The 23,830-nt window shown below is 42.5% G+C and overlaps 1 long non-coding RNA gene across 1 annotated transcript in view; it reads left to right on the top strand.

Moving 5' to 3' along the window:
• The first annotated feature begins 354 nt into the window (after positions 1 to 354).
• LOC122810888 overlaps positions 355 to 23,830 on the top strand; it is a 33,332-nt gene continuing 9,856 nt past the window's right edge. The window contains exon 1 of the long non-coding RNA XR_006366141.1: positions 355 to 431. This is a non-coding gene — a long non-coding RNA (uncharacterized LOC122810888). The remainder of the gene's footprint in view (positions 432 to 23,830) is intronic.

The following is a 23,830-nucleotide window of genomic DNA, read 5'->3' as shown; positions in this document are numbered from 1 at the left end:
TTTCCTTTGTCCTCTTTCCTCTCGAATGCATACATTAAGCTCTTACAATTTCTAACTACGGTTTCTCATGAAGAAGCTCTCTTTTGAGCTACCTCTTTCTTATGTTTTTGCTGGGAAGAGGCTACTAGAACAACACACACACACACACACACTCTAGGCAGGCTCTTGGCAAGTGCCTTATAACAAGGGCTAACAGCTTCCTGTTTTCTACACGTACTGCCTCTTCTTGTACATTCCAGGACCCCACTGGCTTTTACTGCTGCTCCTAATAAAGCAATCTATGCTGAAATATGATTTGCTGTCTAATACGGATATTTTTGGGCTTTTTTCCTGAAGATAAAAAGTTGTATAAAACAGAGGTAGAAGCCTGTGTTGGTAGTTGTCACTGAGGGATGCATTTCAAGCACCTCACAGCAGCTTGAATCATGCAGGTAGTATGTCTCTCCTTAGTAGCCATTTACCATTTCACATGAAGCTTTACTTATTTTGTCTTCTGAACTCCAGCTGTGTGTTTGTAATCGTTTTATTAAGTAGGCTGTATTCTTCTGCGCCAAAATCCTTTACGGAAGAAACCGCAGTAGAAATGCTTAGGAAAAGTATGCCTTTTGATTTTGAACCACGGATTATAGTATTTGTATATAATGTAGAGGTATGAATGTAGGTTCAGTCAGGTGACAGATTAGGTTTGCAAGTTGCAGTTGTCAGTTGAGATAATTGTTAACTAGGTTATGCGTGTGCATTTTAACAGAATTATATAGAACAATATTGTCTGTGTGCTGATAAGTAAAAGAGCACAGTAGTTAACATTTTTTCTCCTCAATGTCCTCTCATTTCTCAAAGATAAAGTATGTGAAATGGCTGCTGTCCAACATTGGTTCAGAAATGCTTTTTAATACTTTGGCTGGCTGGTTTATGTCTGTGTAACAATAGGGTAAATGCTGTCTGGGTGTGTTTTCATTCTGTAGCAGCACTGCTGTGTTTTGCCATGAATGTCCTGATTTAGGGCAACATGGGCAAGTATAAAATAATAGCAGTAAGTTTTGGTGGGTTTGTGCTTTCTAATATCTGCATTGCACTGTTTTTTTTTTTTTTGCATGAATGTGCTGATTTAGGGTAACGTGGCCGTGTGAATACCGATTACAGGTACAGAGGAATAGCAATGTAAATAACCCGCACTACTAACACACTAATACATTACGCCTGTTAACCTAATTTTTTTATGTGTTATTTGGTTGCATTCTCTGTATTTACATAGTTAACATTGGGTTATTTAGATGTGATATCTCAACTATGCTGGCTTACTACTATACCCAAGTACAATGATTAAGTTTTAGTCATGTACTTATAAGTATACCAAGCCCCATGTGTTCTCCTGGTGTTTTTATTAGTGAAGAACCAATGCTTGCACCACCTTACACAGTGAGCAGAAGGTACCAAACATGCATCCACTGCTCCAACGTAGCCCAAGTCAAGTTTTATGCCTTGATCACCATCCTCTGTATGAAATCTACTGCACATGTGTATGTCTTCATGAAAACACTTTCGGACTTTATCCCTGTTTCAGGCATGAGAAATTTTAACTTGGTCACTACCCCAGTTATTAGTGCTGGCTAGCTGGACCATATATTTTTTAATTTTTTTTTAACAATAAACATCTTTACTATGTCATAAATGATAATTTAATAATCAAGCATTAGTATAAATGAAAACAAACCATATTGACATACTTTTTGTTGCAAGCATTATACATCACAAACCATATTGACATTATTGTATTTGCAAGCATTATATCACTTATAATCAGTCCAGGGCCACAGTGGTGCAGCAGTTAGCATTGTCACTTCACAGCAAGAGGTTTTCCCATTCGATTCTCAGCTGAAGCGCCTTTTGTGTGGAATCTGCATGTCCTCCCCACAGTTGAGTGATGTCAAAGACATGCAGGTAGGTGCGTGCAATAATGGGTGTGCCTTCTTTGAAGGTTGGGCATTGGGCTGGCAACTCAGCAGCATAAAAATCCACTGCCAATCATTAGCAGACCAGAGTTCCGCTGTGGCAACCCCTAACCAGGAAAAGCCGAAAGAATATCATCATATCACTTATAATCTATCCAGCCATTGTCAGTCAAACATTACATAGCTTATTCAAATCCTGTCATCTTTTAAACCTCATTGCTTTTCTGCATGAGCCACAATACCCAATATTTTCATATTTAATTTGCTTCTACCCCTTCCATCAAAATCTATCCCAGACATTCCACCCAGTCAAAGTGGATGTTCCTACCCATTTCTGAAGATCCCAATTCCAGTCATTTTATTTCTGTTACTATATTCACAACTTCTAGTATAGTTGGTTTAGACTTTGATTTCCATTTTCTAGTAATTGCTTATTTGGCAGCCACCATAATTAGACTCGGCAAGGCCTTACCATGTCTAGGCAATTCTGATTCTGTATCATAGCTCAAAAAATTGTTTCTCACTGAAATGTGAAGGTGGGACAGCAGAGCATGACAGTGTTACAGTGTTCTAGCTCAGAGAAGGTTACTCTTTTGTTTTGCTCTGACAGGTAGAGTGAGAGGGTGTGGGTCATAGGGCCTGGTGCTCATCCTTAGGAGAGAGGGGATGAGTGCTTGGTTGGAGAATGAACCTATTTCTTATCTGTACTTCACCCTAGTGTTGACAGGTGCCAGGTCAGGGAGCAGCACTAGATGCTATACTGTAGTACTGGTCACACCACTCTGTGTTCATATTCCATACCTTATACCTGTGTCAGTTGGCTGCAGTCCTTCTGATTCTAGTTCTGACCTCCTCATTCAACCACCCCTCCCAGATACTTGAATCTGTTAACCTGTTCCATTATTTTCCATTTTTATGCTGCGGGCTGACTGTTTCACTGGCTATGAATTTGCAATCACTGATTATATCCTAGTGCCCTTCTCCTTACTAGGAAGAAGTCTACCTGAATTGTATGTTGGCCACTCTTTTACACAATCTTGTGACTCTGTCTCTCTCTCTCTCTCTGAAACATGTCTTGGCCACTGGCAAGTCATTTGTCAGAAGTGTAGCACAGCCTGTCCTTTATTCTTGCTGTCCCACCCATGTGGACCCAGTCAGCCCTCGTATCCTGTTCTCTATTCCGATGTGTGCATTCAAGTGACCCATTATTAACAGTGGTTCCTTCTGCCCTGCTTTGTCTAGTAGGTTCTGCAAGTGCTGTCTGAATGCACTCTTCCTCACTAACACAACCCTGCTGTGGAAAATAGGCTGAGAATATGAATACTGACCTATCAGTAGGCTTGAGTCTGATTGCCCTGAGTCTATCATTCATTCTGATGATGTCCCTTACTGTCTTCTGAAGCTTCTCCTTCACCACAATTTACACACCTTTTCTAGTCTATCTCCCTGAGTAGTAGACTCTAAATCCCAAGCCACGTTTCTTTGCTGTAGTGCCCTTACATCTTGTCCTCTGCATACATAGGATGTCCACCTACCTTCTTACCATTATGTCATCCACTTTCAAGCTGTGTCCTGTCAGTGAACCTACATTGTGTTTAGCAATTAGTTCATGGTTGGCAGGTTGATTGGTTTACTTGCAGCTGTCACTTAGAAGAGCTATCCCAGGTAACCCAAGCTGAGCAACTGGCTGCCAGCCAGCAATTAGCTTATGACCAAGGGATCCTGGGCTTTTTATGGTGAGCACCCCCTGGTGTAGGTGTTCAACACTTGTTAGAAATGCTCATGGCTTTCATGCAACATTTAGGTCTGATCTTGGCTTGTTCTCTGATTCTTGACATTGCTCACCCGGATATTTTGGACAATATTTCTGTCTTAGAAGGAATGGTTAGGTGAGATAACATGAATTAATATTTTTAAATGGATCAGCCAGATAAGTTTGACATTTTTGCTTGTGTTATTGTATTTCTGATTATACTCAGTAGTTGCATGAGTGAGATAAACGTAATTACTTGCTGACTACTACCAACATGGAGCTACCCTATATTTTAGGCATTTTTCTTGGCTTTGTCAGTCATGTGTGGAATTTAGATGGGAGGAAGAGCTCATCTAAGTGATATAGTCTTTCACTGAATTACTCATGTCTTATCCTTACTGATGATAATGAGTCTGTGTTACATAACAGCTGCACAAGGTAATATAATGAATGCCTATTCAACAGGTTCTGTGGAGCAATTAGCACCTGTGTCTGAGCATGCTTAGCTTTACAGTAATGCAATGCAGGTCATTAGTACATTACCAATAAGTGCAGTTACAATATAGCACTGATTCATTATCACTTTTCAGGCCAAACTGTCAGCAGCTGTCACTCTTATTCACATAAGTAGAAGTCGTTACCACATTGATGAATGCACAAGCCAGCTTTGGGTTTTTCTCCACTTGGAGTCATTGCAAGCCCCACACGCCAGTTTATTTCTTTCATTTTTACACTTTCAAGAAATATAACAAATATATGGGGCAAAATCTGGACATGCATTTTAAATATTGTTCTTTTTAAGTTAGTTACTAGGATAACAGGATTTGTGCTAAAATCTATTTTATGAAGGATATGAATAGATATGGTATTATTTACAGACTTATGTCCTCTGTGATTTGCCAGAAAACCACATTAATTAATGAACTAGATAATGTATATACAACAGCTAGAACCCAGTTACAGTAGTTTTCTTCTAACATTCTTGTTTCATGTACACATTCTCTTGTGTAGTCCTAAAAGCTGTCTCTGCTTACAAGCCATTGCAGAATGAACCACTGCTGGCTACTAAATGGAAAGATAGCAACCCAGTATTCCTCCTGTCAACTAACACTAACCCAACCCTGTGAGTCCCCAGCACATACAGGAGAAAGTGTGATGGAACAAAGGCATTGTTGCCATGTCCACCAGTTGTAAACATGTATAATACACATGAATGGGGTGGACTGAGCAGATCAGCTCAGGACACAGTATCCCACAGCTAGAAAGGCCTGCAAATGGTGACTGTACTTGTTCTGGCTCTTATGGGATGTGGCCATAATCAATGCTTTCATTATATTCTATGAGAGTAACAACTTTTGTGCCAACTGCTATGTTGGACTTTTCACATGCTGCCTTGGTGTAGCTATCCACTCAGTCTCCCTCCCTTCAGGTGTAGTAAATTTGTATAGGTCAGGGCAAGAAGGTTTGCATTAGCTCCCCCCTTTCAGTCCATATGGTCATTGCCAAAAGGACACATGTAAATGGAAAAGGGAGAGGTAAGGCAGAGTGCTGGCATTGCATACAATTGGGAGTCATTGCTGCTACAAGCAGTCTGAGTGGGTAGCCAGGACTGGTATGGGACACTCCACATGCCCACGAGCTGAAGCCCCGTGCCTGTCATCAGCATATTAGTGGAGTTGTGGTCCTTACCCTACTTTTTCCATTTACATGTGTCCTTTCTGTGCCCCATTGTCAGTCAGTGTGTGTAATTTAGTGTTTTCATGGGTGGTGGGTATGTACCTCTGCAGTGTCATCACCACTGATGTACTTTATAAAAAGAATAATGTCCCTGTGGATAGGAGTGAAGATCTGGATGGTCTAACCAGGTAATGCATGATGATATACATATATATATATATATATATATATATATATATATATATATATATATGTAGTCTTCCAATACACCTATCAAATATCAGTAGTAATGTGTTTGCATTTTCTTTCCTGTGCAGGTTCATCCACCTTCTGACACTGACATGGCTTCATGAGCAGGAGAATGACAAGTGAGACCATGGGTATGTGGCCATTTCTACATTCACTGGGCTGCCAGCCATGCCTCCGTAACTGAAAACTACTACAACTTGAGCTTCCCCACATCCAGTGTGAAGGTATACTGGATTGCAAGAAGAGGTATGCATTGGAGCAGAATACTGCAGTTGTTTGAAGAGAAGTGTTCCATCCACCCTGAAGTCGACATCCTTGTGCTGCACATTGGAGGGAATGATGTGATCAGTCAACTACTCGGAAGGCTACGGTTTCAAATCAGAGCAATTTTTCAACACCTACAGTCATGGTGGCTACATTGTCATTTTGTGTGGTCTGACATAATTCCTCGCAAGTTATGGAAAACAGAAAACAGTCAATGGGCAGCGCATGGCTTGATGCACAGGGTCGGTGGATCTACAATCTGCCATGACAGCATCACCGCAGAAGATGTTCACCTTTTCAGAAGCGATGGAATTCACCTAACCGAGGAGGCATTGTGTTATTCTTTACTGACCTCCACAATGGCCTAAGGAGAGCTATGCAGGATTGGTAACATGCAGCTTGTGATCAGAATGGAAAACATCCATGACCAAGTAGGACTAGTATGGTAAGTAAAACTCTATTATGAATTGTGCTGCATAAAATATGATATTTTTCTGAGTTTGGCAAATAACTGTAGTAAGAAGCTGGTGAAGATGCTGAGAATGAACAACTGTTTCAGCAGAGTGCTACCACGTACAATTGAATATGTCAGTAACCATCCTGCAATACTTCTTTTTTATTCTTCTTTTATCAGGCATGTGTAGAGTTTAGATGACAGGAAGGGCTTACTAATACAGAACTTGATCCCTTAGGTCCATTGCTGAATGGACACATGTAAAGAGAAAAGGCATAGGTAAGGCAGACTGCTGACACTGAAGGAGGTTATGAGACTGTAGTGGTATCAGCAGTCTGAGTGGGTAGCCAGCACAGGTATTGGACAGATCAGATGGCCTTGCATGCCACTGAAGTCCTATGCTTGTCTTGGGTTCATTAGTGAAGTGGCAGTCCTTACCTTGCTTTTTCTCCTTTACATGTACTCATTCAGTAGTATGTTGGCTACACCAAGAATGTGTACATTTGCAATGATATCTGTCTACATGGTAAAAGAACTGGGTCTGAATGCTGTACACATGTACAGATATCAGTTTGTTTATGACTTAGGTTATGGAAATAATGATTTTTTTCATATTTCGGTAAATAACTTTGCAAGGGAGCTTCTGAATGTGGTAAGTAATGCCTCATTTTGAAGAGTATATTGATAGTTGCAACATGGTAAAAGTACTGTGCCTGTATGTTGTACATATTGTATAGATATCAAAGTTTATTTCAGACTTAGGTTATAGAAAGTATGATTTTCTTTTCATATTTTGGTAAATAACTTTGCAAGGGAGCATCTCAATGTGCTAAGTAATACCTCATTTTGAAGGCAGTATTGATAGTTGCGATATGGTAATAAAATGTGCCTGTATGTTGTACACAAGTACAGATATCAAAGTTTGTTTTGGACTTAGGTTATGGAAATTATGATTTTTTTTCCTATTTTGGTAAATAACATTGCAATGGAACATGTCAGTGTGTCAAGTAATGCATCATTTTGAAGACAGTGTTACTCCTTCCAACATGGTAAAAGAATTGTGTCTGTGCACTGTACACATTTACAGATATCACAGTTTTAGTCTTGTAGGATAATGAAAATTATACATTTCCAATACTTCTCATTAGTATGCCCATATCTTTGCAAGGGAGCATAGTGATGACACAAATGATGCATCTTTTTGAAACTGACATTGAGACACACAACTTCTACACTGATATGTAGTCTCTGTCTGTTACAGGTGATGAGATATTATGCTTTATTTATTTGTCAGTTATGAGAAATATTATATCAATCATATTTCTGTGAATATCTCCAAAAATGAGCATCACACAGTAATGGTTAAGGTATCATTTTAAAGCTGACATTCATACAAATAAATTAAATACAAATTGTATGGGTCTACATGGTACACTGACCAAGATATTTTGCTTTGTTTTTCCAAAAAAGGTAAAAAATATGCACAATATCAGCATTCCTTGCCAAATATTTAATAATGACTTTGATAGGCACTATCAACATTTACACTGTTGGAAAGGTCAATGTCTCCTGAACAACCTTTGAATTTACATTTTTAGTCTAGCTCTTATAGTTCAAGAATTATGAACATTTGTTTTCTGTATGGTATTACAAATGGATTTTCTGAAAATGAGTTCAGGCTGCACTGTTGCTCCTATGGTGGAATTAAGCAGGTAGCTTTTTCTGAGCTGCTCCGGAGTGAATAAGTTAAATGCACCTGTCACTCCCACTGCAGAACTCACAGCTGTCACACTACCCTTGTGCATATCCTGTAGCATTCCTACAGATTCATCCGCCAAGGGCAAGGCCGTCTTCACATATGTCTGCAATCTCAGAGGGAACAACCCAACCCACCCGTTAATGGTGGTCAATCACAACACATACACACACACACCAAAGCTCTAGCCAACGTGCTGCAGACAGGTGTAGGGCAAACATCACCCCCTGGCTCACCATCAGTATATCTGGATATGCATAGCATTCACACCCGTCCCCTTATCATCAGAGAGCAGGTACATACTGCCTAATCAAAGCCAACTCTCCATGGGACCTGATAACATTCCTGTCTGCATGCTACATGAACTTAGGCATATGTTTCCAGCTCCATTGCACACTGTATGCAAGCAAAGCTTGAGCACCGTTGACATCCCATCTGCAAGGAAGATGGCCACTGTCATCCCTCTGCACAAACGTGAATGATGAATGGTGGTTTATGCAATGTACTGGCCCTCATTGGGTGGAATATGACACATCAGGACCAGGAGGGAAATACAGGTTTATTCTGTGCTAATATATGACAGGGGTATGATGTGGTTATAAGTGGTGGCTAATGATAGGCAATACTGATGTGCTGGCTCTGTAAATAACTTTGGGCAATGTCTGAGGTCCTGTGATGAGTTTCTCTGTTTATGTCTTCCAATTGGTATGCAGCCTCAGCCAGCATACACTGCAGAGGAGAATGCAGCCATCACTGATGCAATAATACAGCACCATCTGGTGCTGTTTGGCCAGAGCTGACAAAATCTGCAGATAAAAGACCACTGCCTGTGGGATGACCTTGTCCACAGAGTGAAGATCTTGGGCCACCATGGATGCACATGCAATCAGGTCAGGAATCCAACTGACCTGATACATTATGGCAACAGGGAGCTTCTTGCCAATCTTGGGGCAGCCCACACAACAACCCATGACACACCACCAGTCATGGTGGGTGTCACCCAACCAAGCAACAGGTGAGGAGTGTCCAGGTAAGGCACAGTGCACATCAATTTAATCATGTAGCAGTCCTACTGTCTTTTATAGAGTATCTAGATGCATATGTCAGTTCAAACTGCATATCTATGTTGAAGGACAGAAAATTGTGTACTATCATAGTTTGTACTGTACCTGTGCAGAAACGTAGCATTCATCTTGTACCAATGTCAAATGTGAGTCTGCTGACAATACCTCTCCACCACAACTACATAGGTCCATCTGGTCTGCATGTGGGACAGCAGCCTGAAGCTGATGAGTATGGGATTGTCCTGTTGTGGCTCACCAGTACCCCAGGCATGTTAAGGTCATGCATGTGACCATGCACACAACTGTTACTCTCAGCCATTTTGCAATATCAGCATGGTCATTTGTGGTGGGGTTAACTGCATTGCATCACAGTGGTCATCACAGGAGCCTATTTGTAGGAGATGTCACATATCTGTAGCATACCTCACAACCTGTCATTGCAAGAAATCTGTGCCAGGTATTTGTGATATACAACATTTCCAAACTCCTTTCAAACTTTCATGTGACCTATAAACTGACAATTTATTTCACCAACCTCTTTTGCTGTATACTCTCCTGTACTTCCTCATTCCACCACCAGGTCTCCTTGTTCCCCTTCCTCTGTCCAGATGTCACACCAAGCACTTTTTAGTTGTCACCCTTACTAGCTCTGCTGTAGTTACCCAGATATTTGGTAACTCTTCACTGCCACCCATTGCCTGTCTTAACTATTCCCTGAACTCAACCTCACAATCACCCTTTTTCAATTTCCACCATTTGATCCTGAGTGCTGCCCTCATACTCCTCCTCCTCTTTATGATCACCAATGTCATCCCACAGACCAACATTTCATGCTGCCTAACTACACTTTCCCTGTCACCACTTTACAGTCTCCAATCTCCTTCAAACAGGCCATACTGCATAGGAGATAATCCACCTGTGTGTATCTTCCTCCACTCTTGTATGTTACCTTATGTTCCTTTGTCTTGTTAAAATATGTATTCACCACAGCCATGTCCATCCTTTTTGCAAACTCCACCACCATCTCACCTTCTGCATTCCTTTGCTTAACACCATACCTATCCATCACTTCTTCATCCCCTCTGTTCCCTTCACCAACATGCCCATTGAAATCTGCTCCAATCACCACTCTCTCAACCTTGGGTACAGTCATCACCACTTCATCCAACTCACTCCAAATTGTTTTTTGTCTCATCCATCACACACGCAACTAGAGGAGCATATGCACTAACAACAGCCATCATTACACCATCAATTTCCAGCTTCATAAACTTCACTCTATCCAACACTCTTTTCACCTCCAAAGACACTCTTGGCATATTGTTCCTTCAGGATGACCCCTACACTATTCCTCCTCCCATCCACACCATGATAGAACTATTTGGACCCAACTCCAATACACCTAACCTTACCCCCCTTCCATCTGCTCTCTTGTACATACAATATATCAACTTTCCTTCTGTCCATCATATCAGCTAGCTTTGTCCCCATAACAGTCATACTGCCAACATTAAAAGTTCCTACCCTCACTACCACACTTCTAGCCTTTCTCCTCCCTTCCTGCCATATGAGCACTGGACATCCTCCAGGGTATGACTGTGAATGCAAATGCTACTGCACTATCAAATGACAAGTGTGATACAGCAATATTAAGAAAGTGTCACTAATTTTGGCCCATCACCCCGCATGCATGTGTGGTGTCCTCCAGATGTCCTGCTCTAACAGGTTAACAGGAATGACTGAGCAGCAAGAGTGTAAATACAGTGTGCCATACTGACAGAACAGAAATGTATATCAGGTATTACCTGTGCACATGTATGTATGTATGGGTAGGTATACCTGGCTGCCTCATAACAACAGACATGGGATGCAAAATGTCAGGTAAATAAGCTGTACATGTTGTACACTTGTGTAAGCTCAGTTTCTGTGCATCCACCAGAGTTATATTTCTATAGCTACTGGTTGTTGCATTGCCCTGACACGGACAGGGGTACTAGAATAAGCATGATTATCAGGTTAAAATCGGAGAGGTGTCCAACTGTGTTATTACCTTGTGTCCATGCCTACTACAAACAGCTATATGACCATCAACATAGCTATATGGACTCAGCAATACCTTACCTGTAAAACCTGTCTCTACCAAAGTAGAGTAATCCCCATTGATGGACAGCAGCAATACACAAACCACATAATTGGTCACTATATTGGCTGTACATGGCAAAGTAGGAGCAGGCACCAACTTGGAAGCAAGTCACCCTTTGTCTAAGTAAGCATATAAGGTCACAGGTGGATTACTGCAAGGCTAACTATGAGTACAAATTGGATACATCGACCAAGGGCAAGGCCGTCTTCACATATGTCTGCAATCTCAGAGGGAACAACCCAACCCACCCTTTAATGGTGGTCAATCACAACACATACACACACACCAAAGCTCTAGCCAACGTGCTGCAGACAGGTTTAGGGCAAACATCACCCCCTGGCTCGCCATCAGTATATCTGGATATGCATAGCATTCACACCCCTCCCCTTATCATCAGAGAGCAGGTACATACTGCCTAATCAAAGTCAACTCTCCATGGGACCTGATAACATTCCTGTCTGCATGCTACATGAACTTAGGCATATGTTTCCAGCTCCATTACACACTGTATGCAAGCAAAGCTTGAGCACCGTTGACATCCCATCTGCAAGGAAGATGGCCACTGTCATCCCTCTGCACAAAAGTGAATGATGAATGGTGGTTTATGCAATGTACTGGCCCTCATTGGGTGGAATATGACACATCAGGACCAGGAGGGCAATACAGGTTCATTCTGTGCTAATAGATGACAGGGGTATGATGTGGTTGTAAGTGGTGGTTAATGATAGGCAATACTGATGTGCTGGCTCTGTAAATAACTTTGGGCAATGTCTGAGGTCCTGTGATGAGTTTCTCTGTTTATGTCTTCCAATTGGTATGCAGCATCAGCCAGCACACACTGCAGAGGAGAATGCAACCATCACTGATGCAATAATACAGAACCATCTGGTGCTGTTTGGCCAGAGCTGACAAAATCTGCAGGAGCGGACTGCCTGTGGGATGACCTTGTCCACAGAGTGAAGATCTTGGGCCACCATGGATGCACATGCAATCAGGTCAGGAATCGGGCAACTGACCTGATACATTGTGCACGGCAAAGGGCTGCTGCCATGGCCAGGGACCGTACTGCTACAGATGGGGGTCCAGCCACACAGGCCCAATTTATGGCAACAGGGGAGCTTCTTGCCAATCTTGGGGCAGCCCCCACACAACAGCCAACACATGAAACACCAGTCGTGAAGGTAGGTGGCACCCAAGCAACAGGTGAGGAGTGTCCAGGTAAGGCACAGTGCACATCAATTTAATCATGTAGCAGTCCTACTGTCTTTTATAGAGTATCTAGATGCATATGTCAGTTCAAACTGCATTTTTGGGTGGGGTTTAGTAATCACAGAAGCACATATCTATGTTGAGGGACAGAAAATTGTGTACTATCATAGTTTGTACTGTACCTGTGCAGAAACGTAGCATTCATCTTGTACCAATGTCAAATGTGAGTCTGCTGACAATACCTCTCCACCACAACTACATAGGTCCATCTGGTCTGCATTTGGGACAGCAGCCTGAAGCTGATGAGTATGGTATTGTCCTGTTGTGGCTCACCAGTACCCCAGGCATGTTAAGGTCATGCATGTGACCATGCACACAACTGTTACTCTCAGCCATTTTGCAATATCTGCATGGTCACTTGTGGTGGGGTTAACTGCATTGCATCACAGTGGTCATCACAGGAGCCTATTTGTAGGAGATGTCACATATCTGTAGCATACCTCACAACCTGTCATTGCAAGAAATCTGGACAAAGGCTGACAAAATGGGGGGATGAAGGTCCAAAACTAGGGACATATTTTATAAATTAGTGTTATACAGTGCATATAAAAGGTGTACACACACCTGTTTGAATGCCAGGTATTTGTGATATACAAAAATGAGAGCACAATAGAACATTTCCAAACCCTTTCAAACTTTCATGTGACCTATAACCTGTACAATTTAATTGTAAAGCAAACAAATCTTTAGGGGAACAATTATGATGCATAAAAAACTTACAAGAAGCTAGATGCATACGTGTTACTGGCTGAAGCTAATACTGTGTTGAAGCACTTTCGATATTATTACAGCATTATGTCTTCTTGGGTCCACACCTGCCATCAGTTACAGAGACTCTTTGATTAACAGCAAATAACAGTCATCTGTCCTACCAGGATTGTCCTAAATTTACTCCATTGTCTGCTACAGCAACAGCCATAGTTGGCATACAGCTTACGAAGCAGTAAAGGGATCTCACTTGTGAAAGGCATCAGCCCAGAGAAGGGTACATCCACATTTCCACAGCATTGCATATACCATAGAACACAGTGAAGATAGTCATCAAATGATGGTGGAAATATGGGGCAACAGTGACATTGCAAAGAACTGGGCATCACCCCAAATGTGTGGAAAAGACAAGACCCAAACTGGTCAGGGAGGCTTCCAGGAGACCTACAGCAACAATACAGGAGTTTCAAGAATCACTGGCAAGTACCGGTTGTGTACTACATGTGGCAACTATCTCCCGTATTCTCCACATGTGTGGCCTATGGGGTAGGTTTGGAAGATGGAAGCCTTCTCACACACAGAACAACATCCAGGTCTGGCAAATTTTTCAAGACAAATACATCAGATCCCCCAATAGCATGTGGATAAATGTGTTATGGTGTAATGGGAGCAAGGCTGGACTTTTTGGTCACAATACCAAAAGGTTTGTTTGGCACAAGAACAGCACTGTACACCACCAAATGAATGCCATCCCCATGGTGAAGCATGGTGATGGCAGTGTCCTGCTTTGGGGTTGCTGTTCATAAGCTGGAAATGAGTCTTTAGCCAAGGTGGAGGGGATTGGGAACAGTTCTAAATACCAGTCCCATTTGGTCCAAAATCTTCATGGGTCTGCTAGAAAGCTGTGGATGGAGAGGACTTATACCTTTCCACACAATAATGACCTATACCATACCATACCATACCATACCATACCATACCATACCATACATAAAAATCCATAAAAGAATGTCATCACCAGAAGACATCAAAGTTTTGGAATGGCCCAGCCACAGTCCATGCATACATCCAATAGAGAATCTGTGGGGTGCCCTGAAGAGGCCTGTACAGAAGTGGTGCTCTTGAAATCTAACAGAGTTGGAGGGCTTCTGCAAGGGAGAGTGCACAAATATTGCTAAGATGAGATGTGTCATGCTTATACACACCTTACCAAGAGGACTGACTGCTGTTATGAAATCAAAAGGTGCTTTAACAAAGTATTAGTTTAAGGGTGTGCACAGTCATGTAACCAGTCTATTGTACATATTTCAACTTCTACATGTTACCCCTAACTGATGTGTTTGCTCTTCAATTGGATTGCACAGGTTATAGGTAACATTAAAGGTGAAAAATGTTATTGCATGATTTCTGTGGTCTCATGTTATATATCAGACAAACCTTGCATGTTAACAGGGCTGTCTACACTTATAATATCCACTGTAAGCTTAGAAGGTTGTTAGTGTAACCAGTTCTGTTCTAACATACATGTACTGCAGGTTTTGAAGTGTGAGACTCAAAATATGTCATTAAATAGTGACACCAGTTCTCATATCATCCCAGTAATGTGTCAGGAAAACATAGGACTTATGATGAACAGACCAGAAATATGGGCCACACATGTAGACATTCAGTGACACTCTGCACAGTTGTGAATATGTTCTGTAGGAGTTGCCACTATGTTATACAGGTGAACAGCAATTATGTTGACATGGGTGCAGTGTATGCTAATTGAAAGACCATCACCTACTAACACTACTCACATATCACAGAGCTGTATATAAGTCGTAACATGAAGTGGAAAGGGCTGGTACTGCATGATGCTAAGGGCCTGTCCAAGATGTGTATGTAGTGGTCTGACTGTGTTGTGAATGTCACCAGTTGGCTATTGTGAGGTCTGTGTAATGCCTGTTTGCCACCTCACCTGTATGTGTGTGCATGTGTGCATGTGTGTGTGTGTGTGTGTGCATGTATAGCAGCAAACCGTATAGTCCAGGTGTTAATTTACATATGTCATCTTTCAGCGACAGGTGGCCATGGTGGTTGCAGTCCCTCCCACTCAGTATCCAATGTCAGTATCTCTGCAGACTCTGGCAATGATGATGGTCATATTCAGGCATAGTTAATATTGTCAGGGGCTGAATCTGTGCCATCAGTTGGCATCCCACAGTCATCCACAATGTCCCCGCACACAGTCACAATGCCCACACATGCCCTGCCCCCAGCAGTCACAGATAATGGACAGTTGGCAGGTGTTGGCATGGAACAGGCTAGTGTGGTGACTATAGCAGGTGTGAGTGTAGAAACTGGCCATAGCCAAAGCGCAGGCGAGGTCCCACACATGCAGATGGACAGAGGTGCTCACAGGAGGACTGCTGCTTGTCAAGCTGCCATTGCAAGTATCACAGCAGGTGTCACCAGACACATGTTTTGAGCTGTCATGGATGCACAGGCACATACTGAATGCAACAGCAGACAAATACTCAGGGTGGTGGATGCAACTTTTCCTAATTTACATGGCAACATACATGATCTTGTTGAGGCCACACACCAAAATAGGGTTTCTATTAGATGAACAAATGATCAAAATGTTGAGAACAACATGCTCGAAACATTTTGATCGATCGTTCATCTATTCGAAGAATGAAAAAGATGAAAACCAGAGTTCCGAAAAGTTTTAGTTAGCCCTGGTGGTGAGTGTAGCTTGTGATGTAAGGACGCTACACTGTCTAAATGGTTAGGTAAGTGAATTCCGTACTTGTGTGTGTGTTATGATTATTAGGTAATTGCCCTTTTCCCACTGTAGAGCGATCTCGTAGTTGGTATATATAGTTGGTGGGGGTGGGGGGGGAGCCTCCCACTTTCTTTTAAAAGTAGAAGAGTATGTTTAGGTTTGAATGTTGTTGAATGATGTAAGAATGTATGGGTTCATGTGTATTAGTTGTATGTGTGTGTGTGTGTGTGTGTGTGTGTGTGTGTGTGTGTGTGTGTGTGTGTGTGTGTGTGTGTGTGTGTTGCATGTTGGTGTAGGGAAGGTGTTGGACAAAAGAAACTTTTTGGAACTCCGGTTTTCATTATTTTAAAGATTCGATTAGATGATCATTTGATCAAAGTGTGCCAAGCATGTTGTATTTGACATTTTGATAGTTCGTTCATCTAATTTTCACCCCCAAAATACTGAGGTCATGAATACACAGTGGGGTGAAACCTTGCCAATCCTCGACCGTGGCATGTCTGTGCTAGAGTGTGTGGTGGGAGATGGGCATCAGCCACATGGACGTAGGTCAGCATCAACATCAGCTGAGAGTCTATGGGGCCATGCACCTTCACACTATCATAGTGGCAGTGACACCAGCACTACCGAAAGTGGGTTGCTGTCCACATCACAATGGAGCAGGCCATGGGCATGTGGTCCTGGCCACAGGGATCCAGCAGACAGCAGTCACCATCAGAAAAAGTACTGCATCTGGTCTTGGGCCTGGTGGTGCCAGTAAGACCCCTGGCAGGACAAGTTCATGTGTCCATGGCCGGAGATGGCAAACTGGACATCTTGCCATGTACAGTCCACAGCTGTCCAACACAGCCCTGTGTAGGGCAGCAAATGGCATGACTGTGTACATACATCTGTATCACAGGCAGGTCATCTTCAGACACACACAGCACCTCTGCACAGCCCATCTGTAGGATACCCCTCCAAACACACACACATGGATGTCAACCAGATGGCCCAGTCTAGGTCTCTGGCAAATGCACACCACACCCTGTACATATGATGATACTTGTTCCACATCTGTGTCATCCATACCATTGATGCAGGGGCAGGCTAATATGGGTCTGATGCACAGGGTGAATATAGTACAGTGTAGCTATGTAACACTGTGTAAGGGGCTGTCTGCTTGCATTTGTTATGGGCACACATAAAGGTGTATGTATCTTATTAGCCATGATGCATTATTGCACTTAGTACCACTGACTGAATGTAGTCTGACATGTTGTATTCTGCTTGTGTTCCTGGTGTCTATGTGTCTGCAGGCTGTGTCCCTGCAGACATTACCAAAGTGGAGTATGGCAGAGTGGAAATACACCAACCGTTTCATAGCCAAGGTACAGCTTTATATATATATATATATATATATATATATATATATATATATATATGTTTACGAGGTGTGTATGCATGCAACAGTGTGTGATGGACATTGTTGTCAGACAGTGTGACCCGGCATACATACCCCTTGTCACAGACAGATAACCTTCAGACATGTCACCTCAGTGTTGTGTAGTACCACAGGCTCATACATATGGAACAGGTTATTGGAGTACTGTCAGTAGGTCCCTCACAAGCGTAGCCATTAGATTGATGGCAGCAGATTCATGTGTCAACAACTGTTGCCCCTGCCGTTTCTTTCCCATACACTCAACCCTGATGCAATTGGTGAGGGCATGCGTGGTACTGTGTATGACAGGTTTGTGGTATGTATTCCTGAGTTCACAGGGTAGAACAGGGAGACAAAATGATATATCTTTTGCATACACACAGTGAAGACTGACACAGGGGATGTGCATACAGTAACACAAACACAGTTGGCAATGGACAGATTCATAAACCTACAAATCCACTTTAATGTACTATAGTGCTACATACATATGGCATGCCCCACATGGATTATATTCATGGGACATAACCCACTACCTCTTACAACATGTAATGTTGTGAATGCCTTCATGGATGGTAAGATAACCCACCAGAAATAGCAACTGGAGTCATCTATTGCTCCTACAAGCCTGTACAAGTGATAGGGTAACAGACATTGTATCAGCATGATGTTTTAGTCAGGTATGATATCTGATGCTGTCATGTGTGTCAGTACACTAACTGTGACCTATTTGGCAACAATATCACATACATAGCCATTGTTACTGGACACAGACCACATATGGGTTGCAAACATTCAGATATTCAGTAGACATCTGTATAGATGACTGGAATGGCCTGTACAATGGTTTAACAAGCTACATGTAAGGCAGATGTCATTAACATGCTATATAAAGTAATGCCATCAGGTGGTGGTAAACAGGTGTGGATGGTACATACATCAAAATGGTATAACCCACACAGAATATGATTCTCACCCAAACACACACACACTTGCCAGTATTGAGAGTAGAACTCCTACCTATCTAGTTATTTCTACTATAGAGTTACACAGTTACCAGATGAGCCACAGAGGTTATATGAATTCACCTTGTCCTAAGGTACTTCTAAGGTGAATGACATCAGCAGACCATGTAAAGTAGGGTGATGAGATGTGTACAGGGTAGTACACAACCCACAATGGCATAATCCAAACATGATATTATTCTTACACACAGACACACACACACACACACACACACACACACACACAAACACACACACACACACACACACACACAATCACACTTACTTGCCAGTATTGAGATTAGAACCTCTACATATCTAGTGCTTTGTACTAGAGTGTTACACAGTTATCACACATGCTACAAAGCTTACTGGACTGATGACTGGCCAAAGGTACTGATAAGGGGAATGACATCAGCAGGACTGATGAAGTAAGGCACTAGGTGGGAAACTTATCAAAATACTTCTTCTTACAAACATGCACACTTACACACACACACACATGCACACACGCGCTCACACACACACACACACACACACACACACACACACACACACACACACACATTTGCCAGATATGACAGTAGAACCCCTGGCTATCTAGTGATTTGTACTACAGTGTTACACAGTTATCACACACACTATTGAGCTAACAATGGCCAAAGGTGCTGATAAGGGGAATGACATCAGCAGGACTGATAAAGTGGGGCACTGGGAAGTGTTGTGGGTGGGAATGGCCTGAAACTGTTTCACCTACAAATAAACACACACTCCCTCACACACACACACACACACACACACACACACACACACACACACACACACACAGTTGTCAGTATTGAGATTAGAACCCCTACCTATCCCTTATAGTGGTGATAGGTGTCCAATGCTACTTCTAATGTGAATGACAGCAGTAGATCTTGTGAAGTAGAGCAAAGTGAAGTGTACTGAGTGTGAATATTATAAACCCAATCTCAGTACTATTACACAATGGGACTCACCTTTCATGCCAGCACGTGCAACTGTTTACAACTGGTATGCCACTATCCACAGCAGGACATCAATGTATTCCATTCAGGGTATCCATGTGTGTGACTCACTCTGTCTGTGTCCTCCTGTGTCTCACTCTCTCTCTCTATCACTGTCTGTCTGTCTGTCTCTCACTTCCCCACATCTATGTGTGTGTATGCTTGACATATGTTATCTGTTGCCTATCTATATATATATATATATACACACACATATATATATATATATATATATATATATATATATATATATATATATATATATATATATATAAACATATATATACATATGTCTGTGTATCTCAACAGATGCAGATGCATCACATATGGGCCACCTACAGTTATCTGAAGGTAGTCCTGTCAGATGTGTGTGTGGGGGGGGGACAGTTAAGGTGTACACAGCTGTCTTATGCATAGACATATGTACACAATACAGTCATATAGTCCGATGTGGGTTTCAACATGTACTGTGATTCTCTAAGTGTAGGAACATGCCCAGTGTGTTCTTCTATAGTTAGAGTCAGACTCCATTCCAGAGATAGGTGGACTCCAGTCCAGGGTTTTGTGTGCTGCAGCCATACCTCTCAGGAGTACACAGGACTTTCCTCAGGGTACTTAGTTTGTTTAGCAGACATTTTCTGACATATCTGTAGTCTGACACTGTACTGTATTGTGTCATTACCTAGTGCCAGATGTCCCCAGATCATCACAGTCCTTTACCAAAGGAATACTAGTTGTATGATGCATCGACCAATATTATGAGGACAGCTATGTACATTCCTGCCCAATAAGGCCATTTGTGAGGTGTGGTTGCAGCCAATTGAGTGATGATGTGTTGGGTAAACAGTCAAGCAACTTGGTGATATACTGGCTTTGGATCTCCTGCTTATGTGGTATCTTTCTAACCTGAGATGTCATATCCTTGTGTGGTCATAACTCTCACTTGTACATTTTTTGGCAGGTTGTCCAGGTGTTTGGCTAAAGGTTTCGTCCTGTCTATGTAAACTTGTGTTTTTATGGCAAGTTAGTTACATATAATTGAAGACTGATGTTACAAAATAATGACAGACATTACTGTTTCAGACTGCATAACCTTCAGACAATTCCCGCTACTGCAAACCCCTCATTCTACCAACTTTCTCAGTATGTAAGGGCGATATTTACAACACATGCCTATCATTGTGCTTTTGTTCCACTTTTATTTCTGCCCTTGTCCAGACGTCTTGCTGTCAGAGGTTGGCAGTTATGGGTGTGGGTACAGAGTGCATTCTACTATGCAGGCATGTCCATTATATGTAAAAGCAAACATAGGAAAAAAGGATTATTGAAAATAACCATTGGCAACAGTACCAAAAAGCATTTATATTCTCAAAAGCCTTAGTACCTCTGCTACACATCCTTAAAGATGTTCATTATATGTGTAGTATATTCCACATAGCACTATGACTTCCAGATTTGTCAGTGGCAGAGCAGTGGGTGTAACTGACATGCATAATAGTTGACACTGCAGTTATCTGCACATGTCCCTATCAAAGATGGCACTGTACCTAGGGCATTACAAGACGACTACCAGGAGAATGTGCTGGCCAGATCCTTACAGTATTAACCACACATACACATAACTCATTGACCCCTGCATATTGTGGACAGGCAACATGTTTTCATATGTATTGGTACAGCCCTGCCAGTGCATCCTATGCTGCTATTTCCCTGCAAACATACATGTTACTGCATTTCTGTGGGTATATGGGGGGGCACTCTTGTCAACTGTGCAAATTTGCACAGACTGTGCTGATATTTGCTTTACATTTTGGTTCCATTTACCATACTATTGTGCCCTGTCTTGTGGACTAGAGATTTATCAGTTAAGAGCATAGGTCAGATTGTAATGGCATACATTTGAGTTTCAGACTTCTTACCTTCATAGCCTTAATGCAACTGTGTGGACTGCTGTGCTATCACTGTGTAAGTCTGTAGGGGGGGTAATTCAACATTGCCACCATTTGTGTACCTTTACCAGACATTTCTTTCTGGTTTTCCACAGCTGACCTGTGGTGTGGGTGTGAGGGGTGGGTATGGGACCCCCACCCTGACATCCATGCATGTGACCTATGACCCCCCATTTAGTTGTCCCCACACATATACTGAAGTGGGACTTTCCACCTTCGGTACTACTATATAGTGTGGAGAAGCCAGTTTTTGGTATACATTTCATGGTGTCCCACGTAGCTGTCAGTTGTCTGCTGCTATCCCAGTAGGCTGCCCCATTCCCTTGCATGCATGCAGCATTACCATAGATATGCTAGCAAAACATACTAATCCATTCATTTATTGTTAGGAAGACTGACTTACTTTGTGCCTGTGGCAGTTGTGAGGATGGTGCTTGAGGGCTGCCTATGTTGAATGCACACAATGCACTGCCTATACATGATAAGTTACAGGTAATGTGATGTGTGTATTATCCATTTTACTTCGTGTGTGAGTCAGAGAGAGGTGTCAGTCCTTGTGGTCCATACAGTGTCAGTGTGTGTCCCATGCATTGCCTCTTTGCCAAGACCTAAGCATACTGAGCATGCCTCCATCTGCCTGCAGGAGCAGGCTCAGGGGCCTCCTCCTCTGAGTCCCTCTGTGTCTGTGGGAACTTGGCAATGGTGGTAAGCTGCATGGCCCTTCCCCGTGCTGTTCCTGCTGCAGCTGTTTCTGCAGGATCATATTGTGTAGCATGGCACATACTATGAAAATGTGTGCACATGTGACTGGAGAGTACTGCAAGACTCCACCAGATATCTCAAGGTAACGGAACCGTGACTTAAGCATCCCAAACACATGATCTATAATGATCCTGTTTGTGAGTGTGCCTCATTATGGCATTCTTGTATAGTTCTGTATGCATTCCTGATGGGTGTCATCATCCATGGCTCCAGTGCATAGCCAGCATCCCCCACTAGATTGCCATACAGGATACCCCCACTGGCAAATGTCTGGTACACCTTTGACAAATGCCAGATGTGGGAGTCATGATAGCTTCCAGGGCTGCCAGCACACATATTCATCATAAAGCCCTGGGCATTGCACACAACCTGACAGTTGATGGAGGGGAATCCCTTGCAGTTTATGTAGACTATACCCTGTTCACTGGGTGGTGCTTTGATGTGGATGTGCGTGCAGTCTATCGCACCCAGTACATCTGGGTATTTTGCTACATAGTGAAGAGATGCATATTTCCGGTCCTCTCCTCATGGGTGTTGGGGAAGTAAATCAGCTCACTGGCATGTGGTAGTCTGGCATCCAGGAACTGGTGGAGTACCCTAGATACAGATGCCCGTGAGACCCCTATGATGTCCCCAGTAGGTCTTTGGAAAGTACCAGTAGCTAGAATTCTTATGGCTACACATACCTTGGTATCCACTGAGATGGGTTCCCCTCTGATGGCTCTAGGTCTAAGTTGAGGCTGGCATATCTCAGCGATTTGCTGAAGTATGTCTCTGTCCACCCTGTAGCGGTCTACTATCTCCAGATTATATAGCCACTGCTATGTTACCCTGGGTCTGAACACTTTTCTCCTCCTCCTTGGTCTGTGGTGGTTGTCAGCATTATCCTCCTCACCGACATCTGCCTCTAGCACATACTGATGGATCAAAGCAATGGCCACCCCTAACATTTTTCCAGTTAAAATTCCACCCACATGTGTACACCAATGATGCAGAGTTTGTGGGGAAAAACAGATTGTAATGTGTTTGCATAATTTATACTGGTGTATTGCAGATTCTGCCTCTATGATTGGTTGACTATGATGCATTCCACCTGCTAGCTATGTAATTTGTTCATGATTGCTTTTATTCTGCTATTTTCCTTTTTTTCCTTTTGTCCCTTCCAATTTCTGCCCCTTTTAAGCCCTGAGGAGTGTCATGCAAACCTGGTGAACAAATGTAAACAGTCCTGTTATTTCCATTTTTTTTTTTAGACTGAGTGTGCATTGCACAAACCCATTTCACCATTGTAAACATGAAGAAATGGCCCTCCATGGATGGGAACAAGCTCTTCATTTCATGGAATAAGTCAGTACAGCCTCAGACACACCCCCTTGCTTAGCTGCGCTTAACTAAGCTTATCTGGGGGGTCATAGGGCTCCAATATGCTTACACCATGCATGACACCCCCCTTTTCATGTCTGTTGCTCCTCCTGTTTACATAATCATGTTAGAGCACCTACACGGTTAGGTGCAGTTTGACAGTTAGAATATTTTTGTGATTCAGTAAATTTTCCCTTATTTGCATACCCCACTGCCTTACACCATAGTTACTGCACTACCACA

Source organism: Protopterus annectens, chromosome 9.part0, assembly GCF_019279795.1.
Source record: "Protopterus annectens isolate FY-2018-M chromosome 9.part0, PAN1.0, whole genome shotgun sequence".
Lineage (NCBI taxonomy): Eukaryota > Metazoa > Chordata > Ceratodontiformes > Protopteridae > Protopterus > Protopterus annectens.
This window is presented reverse-complemented; position numbering and strand designations above follow the sequence as displayed.